Source organism: Macaca thibetana, chromosome 8 (assembly GCF_024542745.1).
Source record: "Macaca thibetana thibetana isolate TM-01 chromosome 8, ASM2454274v1, whole genome shotgun sequence".
Taxonomy (NCBI): Eukaryota; Metazoa; Chordata; class Mammalia; order Primates; family Cercopithecidae; genus Macaca; species Macaca thibetana.
In genome coordinates this window covers 123,059,617-123,067,252 of record NC_065585.1, presented here as the reverse complement: position 1 = coordinate 123,067,252, position 7,636 = coordinate 123,059,617, and the positions used below count along the sequence as shown (strand labels likewise).

Here is a 7,636-nt window from a genome sequence, read left to right as displayed (position 1 = left end):
GTTCATATCCTTTTCCCACTTTTTGATGGGGTTTGTTTTTTCTTGTAAGTTTAAGTTATTTGCTGATTCTGGATATTAGCCCTTTGTGAGATAGATAGATTGCAAAAATGTTCTCCAATTCTGTAGGTTGCCTGTTCACTCTGATGATAATTTCTTTTGCTGTGCAGAAACTCTTTAGTTTAATCAGATCCCATTTGTCAGTTTTGTTGCCATTGCTTTTGGTGTTTTAGACATGAAGTCCTTGCCGATGCCTATGTCCTGAATGGTATTGCCTAGGTTTTCTTCTAGGGTTTTTATGGTTTTAGGTCTGGCATTTAAGTCTTTAATCCATCTTGAGTTGATTTTTGTATAAGGTGTAAGGAAGGGATCCAGTTCCAGTTTTTTGCATATGGCTAGCCAGGTTTCCCAGCACCATTTATTAATTAGGGAATCTTTTCCCCATTGCTTGTTTTTGTCAGGTTTGTCAAAGAGCAGATGGTTGTAGATGTGTGGCATTATTTCTGAGGGCTCTGTTCTGTTCCATTGGTCTATATCTCTGTTTTGATACCAGTACCATGCTGTTTTGGTTACTGTAGCCTTGTGGTATAGTTTGAAGTCAGGTAGCATGATGTCTCCAGCTTTGTTCTTTTTGCTTAGGATTGGCTTGGATGTGAAGGCTCTTTTTTGGTTCCATATGAAGTTTAAAGTAGTTTCTTCTGTGAAGAAAGTCAATGGTAGCTTGATGTGGATAGCATTGAATCTATAAATTACTTTGGCAGTATGGCCATTTTCATGATATTGATTCTTCCTATCCATGAGCTTGGAATGTTTTTTCCATTTGTTTGTGTCCTCTCTTATTTCCTTGAGCAGTGGATTTGTAGTTCTCTTTAAAGAGGTCTTTCACATCCCTTTTAAGTTGAATTCCTAGGTATTTTATTCTATTTGTAGCAATTGTGAATGGGAGTTTACTCATGATTTAGCTCTCTGTGTGTCTATTGTTGGTGTATAGGAATGCTTGTGATTTTTGCACATTGATTTTTTTATCCTGAGACTTTGCTGAAGTTGGCTTACCAGCTTAGGGAGATTTTGGGCTGAGAAGATGGGGTTTTCTAAATATACAATCATGTCATCAGCAAGCAGAGAAAATTTGACTTCCTCTTTTCCTATTTGAATACCCTTTATTTCTTTCTCTTGCCTGATTGCCCTGGCCAGAACTTCCAATACCATGTTGAATAGGAGTGGTGAAAGAGGGCATCCTTGTCTTGTGCTGGTTTCCAAAGGGAATGCTTCCAGTTTTTGCCAATTCAGTAGATAATGGCTGTGGCTTTGTCACAAATGGCTCTTATTATTTTGAGATACTTTCCATTGATTCCTAGTTTATTGAGAGTTTTTAGCATGAAGGGCTGTTGAATTTTGTTGAAGGCTTTTTCTGCATCTGTTGAGATAATCATGTGGCTTTTGTCATTGGTTCTGTTTATGTGATGGATTATGTTTATTGATTTGCATATGTTGAACCAGCCTTGCATCCCAGGTGTGAAGCTGGCTTGATTGTGGTGGATAAGTTTTTTGATGTGCTGCTGGATTTGGTTTGCTAGTATTTTATTGAATATTTTTGCATCGATGTTTATCAGGGATATTGGCCTAACATTTTCCTTTTTTGTTATGTCTCTGCCAGGCTTGGGTATCAGGATGATGCTGGCCTCATAAAATGAGTTAGGGAGAATTCCCTCGTTTTCAGTTGTTTGGAATGGTTTCAGAAGGAATGGTACCAGCTCCTCTTTGTACCTCTGGTAGAATTTGGCTGTGAATCTGTCTGGTCCTCGACTTCTTTTTGGTCGGTAGGCTATTAATTACTGCTCCAATTTTAGAACGTGTTATTGGTCTATTCAGGGATTCAACTTCTTCCTGGTTTAAACTTGGGTGAGCGTATGTGTCCAGGAATTTATCCACTTCTAGGTTTTCTAGTTTATTTGCATAGATGTGTTTATAGTATTCTCTGATGGCAGTGTGTATTTCTATGGGATTGGTGGTGATATCCCCTTCATCATTTTTTATTGCATCTATTTGAGTCTTCTCTCTTGTCTTCTTTATTAGTCTGGTTAGCAGTCTATCAGTTGTGTTGATCTTTTAAAAAACCAGGTCCTGGATTCATTGATTTTTTTTTTCAAGGGTTTTTCATGTCTTTATCTCCTTCAGTTCTCCTCTGATTTAGTTATTTCTTGTCTCGGTGTTCTACATGTTCAGAGAACTTCCTTGGTGATGAACTGTAGAAATGATCCCTGAAAGTATAGCCTTGCATCATGACTATGATAGAAGGGATCTCAAAAGGATCAGCCCCTGGATCAGCCTGGCAACTTTCTGAGCCATGCAGCATAGGTGGCATCTGGGTTCCACCTAGAGTTAAATATCCTGCTGAGTTCTTTGTTTTACATCGAAATTTATATTCATCTTTCATAACTCACTGTCTTAGTCCCCTTGGGCTGCTGTAACAAAGTACCATAGACTTAGAACCAACAGAAATTCATTTCCCACAGTGCTGGTGGCTAGAAGTCTGAGATGAAGGCACCCATAGACTCCGTGTCTGGTGAGGGCTTGCTCTCGACTTGGTAGACGGCACCTTCTTGCTGTGTCCTCACATGGTGGAAGGGACAAGGCAGCTCTCTAGGTCCTCGTTTATAAGGGCACTAATCCCATTCATGACGGATTTGCCTTCATGACCTTATCATCTCCCAAAGGCCCTACCTCCTAACGCCGTCACCTTTGGGGATTAGGATTTCAACCTATGAAGTTTAGAAAGACATATTTGGACAATAGCACCCATCATCTTCTTCTACCAAGGCTTTTAATTTTATTTTTTTTAAGAGACAGTGTTTTACTCTATCGCCCAGGCTGGAGTGCAATGATGTGATCATAGCTCACTGCAGCTTTGAACTCCTGTGCTCAAGCGACCCTCTTGCCTCAGCCTCCTGAGTGGCCAGAAGTACAGGCATGAACCACCATGCACGGCTAAATTTTGTAGTTTTTACAGAGATAGGGTATCATTATGTTGCCCAGGGTTGCATCAAAGTGATCCTCCCAGCTTGGCCTCCTAAAGCCTGGAATTCTAGGCATAAGCCACAGCACTCAGCCTCTTACCCAGGCTCTTAACCTTCTAGTAGTTTTAATACAGTGTTGTGGAAGGCCAAGGTCTAGACTATTTTGAAGGGTTATTTTCAGCTTCAAGTTCTTTGGTTTTCGCACCACGTCTGTCCTAATGCCTTAGAATTCCTTCCCCTTGCTAATACCAAGCCTAGCCCTCTCATTCTGCTTTTATGTCAAGAACCAGTGTAGGCTGTAATAACTAGGGCAGTCTGCCCAGGGCCTGGAAAAGTAACAACAGCGTCCTGGCCGTTTCCTTTCTTTCCATTCTACATACTCCTTATTCATGTGAAACTTACAGCGCTGATTATCTTCCTTGAGTGTTTTCTTCTACTTGCCTTCTTAGAAGTCCTAGTGACTTGACGTATCAATCATTTACCCATCACCCTAATGCTTTATGAAAAGATACCTGCAGTGTTCTCCTTATACAGATAAGAAAAGTGAGACATAGATACCTGATGTCACACCCTTAGAAAGTGTAGAGTGAATGTTAAGGTCAGTCTGACACAGAACACACACTCTTCACACTCTTATCTTTTTCTTTCTTTCTTTTTTTTTTTGAGATGGAGTCTTGGTCTCTCACTCAGGCTGGAGTGCAATGGCAAAATCTCGGCTCAGTGCAACCTCCGCCTCCCGGGTTCAAGCAATTTTCCTGCCTCAGCCTCCCTAGTAGCTGGGATTGCAGGTGCGTGCCACCATGCCTGGCTAATTTTGTATTTTTTTTTTTTTTTTTTTTGAGAGGGAGTCTCACTCAGTCACCCAGGCTGGAGTGCAGTGGCGCCATCTCGGCTCAGTGCAAGCTCCGCCTCCCGGGTTCACGCCATTCTCCTGCCTCAGCCTCCCGAGTAGCTGGGACTACAGGCGCCCGCCACCACGCCCAGCTAATTTTTTGTATTTTTAGTAGAGACGGGGTTTCACCGTGTTAGCCAGGATGGTCTTGATCTCCCGACCTCGTGATCCGCCTGCCTCGGCCTCCCAAAGTGCTGGGATTAGAGGCGTGAGCCACCACGCCCCACGTAATTTTGTATTTTTAGTAGAGATTGTGTTTCACCATGTTGGCCAGGCTGGTCTCAATCTCCTGACCTTAAGTGGTCTGCCTGCCTCTGCCTCCCAAAGTGCTGGGATTACAGGTGTGTGCCCCTGTACCCGGTCACTCTTTGCACTATTCACTCTATGCTGGACTTCGTCTCTAAACAGACTTCACAAACAGATTTGCTTTTCTGACTTCTGTAATTTCCCTCCTATGTAGAACTGTGCTTTTGCTTCAGTATTCTTTCTAAATCACTGAGTACTCCTTCTTGTTTGAGTAATCTTTATTTTCTTTTTAAAAATCTTAAATGTTGTATTTTATGTTAGAGACAGGGTCTTGCTATGTTGCCCAGGGTGGAGTGCAGTGGTGATTTACAGGTGGGATCATTGCCTACTACAGTCTTTAACTTCTGACCTTTAGTGATCTTCTGTCTCAGCCCCCCATTGCTGGGACTGTGCCATCACACCTGGCTGTTCTCTTTAATATTATGTCTTGTTGTTTCTGCTTCCTCAATCTCAGATTCAATCTGAAGTCTCATCTTACTGTTTCCGCTTCTGACCCCATTATAAGCCTTTCCACAGCCCTGAGTCCAGCTGTCACCAGGCACATGATTTTCTTGTTAATGGTGTGCGGTACTGAGCATGTTCAGTGGAATCAGCTGTTAAGGCCTCCCAAACTGAAAGTCCTACCCCTAATTCCAGCTGCAGCACCAGAAGTAAGATGGTCTGAGACGTTGGTACCAAGTCCCTGTTACCGTGCCTCTTCTTTACATTCTACTTCAACTGATTTGGATCTCTTGCCCCTGTGTATCCCAATGGATTGGATGTCCAACGACCTGGTTTGCCTGGGACAGTTAGGGTTTATGCTCACTGTTCTGGTGTAATAATTAGTGGTTCCCTCGTGGACTCTCAAAAGCGTCCTAGTTTGAAGGTTAGATCATGTGATCCTTGTACCTCTTGGCCCCTCTGAATGAAAAAACATATTCGTTGTGATGAACGGGACAGGGCCTGACATTTCATAGAATTACAAATTGAAGGTGAGATAATACATGTGGGCAACACATGATAGGCCTGACTTTCTTAAAATAGAAAGGAAGCAACAGCTTGCACCTCTCTTTTTCAAAGCAGCTCCAGGTAATGTGATCAAATACTCAGCCAACTGTTAATGACATAGCCTGGAACTCGGTTGCAGATAGATCTTTTTAGAGTAGTAGACCAACCAGACCCATCTGGTGATGAAAAAGCCTTCCCTTGATCACCTGTCAGAGGCAGAGTGATACACATAGATGTGCCTCTGTGAAGCCACTCCCTTTTCACTCTGAGCATGTGCAAAGCTTACCTGGGATGCCAGTGGTGCTGCTGTGCTGGACCTGGACTGTGAAGGGCTCCAGGATGTGGCTGGGAAGAAATGACTCCATTATCTCAGCAGAGCAGAGCGCTTGTGTTCCATTTGGCCTGGCAGCTGTTGTTTGGTTGTAGGGTGGCAATCCTAGGCCTCCCTCTCCTGCTTCAGGGCTTACCCTATGGCTTGCCCATCTGTCCAGGACAAAGCCCCAGGGAACAGGGCCAGGTAACAGAACAATGAAGGTCCTACTGGGTGAAATGCCATAGAAATGCATTTCAGAGAGGGTCCTCCTGCACTGGGTTACTGACTTTTCTGCCAGTGGCTACTAAAAAATGAATTCTTCAAAGTGTTTTTCGCTGGCTCTTATAGGTGAATTGACTGGAAGGAACAATGAACAAAAACTGTGAGCTGCACATCATTAAGTCTCTGAGGGAGAAGAAAAATTAAGCAGCCCTCTCTCTAAGTTGATTTTTTTTGTTTTGTTTTTGTTTTGAGACAGAGTTTCACTCTTGTTGCCCAAGCTGGAGTGCAATGGGGCCATCTTGGCTCACTGCAACCTCCGCCTCTCAGGTTCAAGCGATTCTCCTTCCTCAACCTCCCAAGTAGCTGGGATTACAGGCATATGCCACCACGTCTGGCTAAGTTTGTATTTTTAGTAGAGACGGGGTTTGTCTGTTAGTCAGGCTGGTCTCAAACTCCTGGCCTCAGGTGATCTGCCCGCCTTTGCCTCCCAAAGTGCTAGGATTACAGGTGTGAGCCACCACGCCCAGCCTCTCTAAAGTGATTTTAAAGGTCAGATATCCTGAAAGTGTGACCTTGTCCCTGATGATTTGAATTATAAAAAGTTTTCCTAAGGAATGAAAGACAAAAAAAAAAAAAAAAAAAAAAAAAAAAAAAGAGGCTTTTTTTTTAGACCTTGCAAATCAGATGAAAAGAATTTTGTTTGAGGACTAGTGGGGAATGGAAGAGAAGGTGGGAAAGTTATAGTACGATAATTGGAAGGAGAAAGAACTAGAAGCAGATAATTTGTACAAGTAGAGGAGCAGGTAGGAGAGCTGGGAGAAAGGAGGAATAAGAGTGCATGCAGGCCATGTGTGGCCTGGAACTGACCTCGCACAGGGATCAGCAGGGTTGCTAGGCCAGGAAGGGATGTAACGGGCTCTTCAGGACCCAAGTCAATTTCCACAATTCTCTGCCATGCCCCAAATTCCTAGCTTGCTTGCTCTATTTTATTACAGCATCAAAAGTCTCTGCTAAAATAGAAATTCCACTGCTACCTGTGAATAGTTTCGTGTAAAATATACGTTGAATAGCTTTAGACCCTTGTTTTGGACCCTCTGAAATATTTTGGAAAGGGAAGACCAGGGTGTCAGTGGAATGGACTGTCATCTGAGTGTAGCTGAAGGCTCTGGGAACCCTGGGGGAGAATGGAGCCTTGGAACTCTATGTACAGGAATTCTGAGAATAACTTTTAATGGCTTCATCATTTTATGAATATCTACAGTGAGGTTAGAACAGGCCGCCATTCATCTGTAGACTTATTTCATTTATTTATTCATTATATGCCTGCTATGGACTATATGGGAGGCTTGCTTGTGCTTTGGTGGTTAAGGCAGACAGAGAATAGTCAGAAACACTTCCGAGAAGGGCAGAGAACCAGTTGGAACAAATGCATTTGTTTTTCTAGAGGGCAAGCAAGGAAGAAAGTGAGGCAGTTTCCTGTCCAGAACACTGGCCTCCTAGGGCAGCGAGGGGTTCGTTGGCACCGTCAACACTGACTAAGAGCAGCGTAGCCAAGATCAGGTATAGTGGGTTGAACAGTGTCCCCCCAAAATTCATGTCCACCTAGAACCTCAAAATATGACCTTAACTGGAAATGGAGTCTTTGTAGATGTGGTAAATTAAGACGAGGTCATTCTGTATTAGTGTGGATCATAAATTGAATGACTGGTGTCTTTATGGAGAAAATAGAGGGAGATTTAGACACAGAGACACAAAGGAGACATAGGGACGAAGGCCACATGACAACTGAGGCAGAAGTTGCAGTGTTGCTGCCACAAGCCAAGGAAGGCCAAGGACTGCCAGCAAGCACCAGAAACTAAAAGAGGAGCATGAGATGCTTTCCTGGGGGAGAGCTTCCAGAAC

General features: G+C 43.3%; 1 pseudogene; it reads right to left on the bottom strand.

Annotated features, from left to right (window-relative positions):
- Positions 1-2,181: 2,181 nt before the first annotated feature.
- LOC126961973 (uncharacterized) lies at positions 2,182-2,274 on the bottom strand (annotated as a pseudogene).
- Between the last annotated feature and the right edge of the window lie 5,362 nt (positions 2,275-7,636).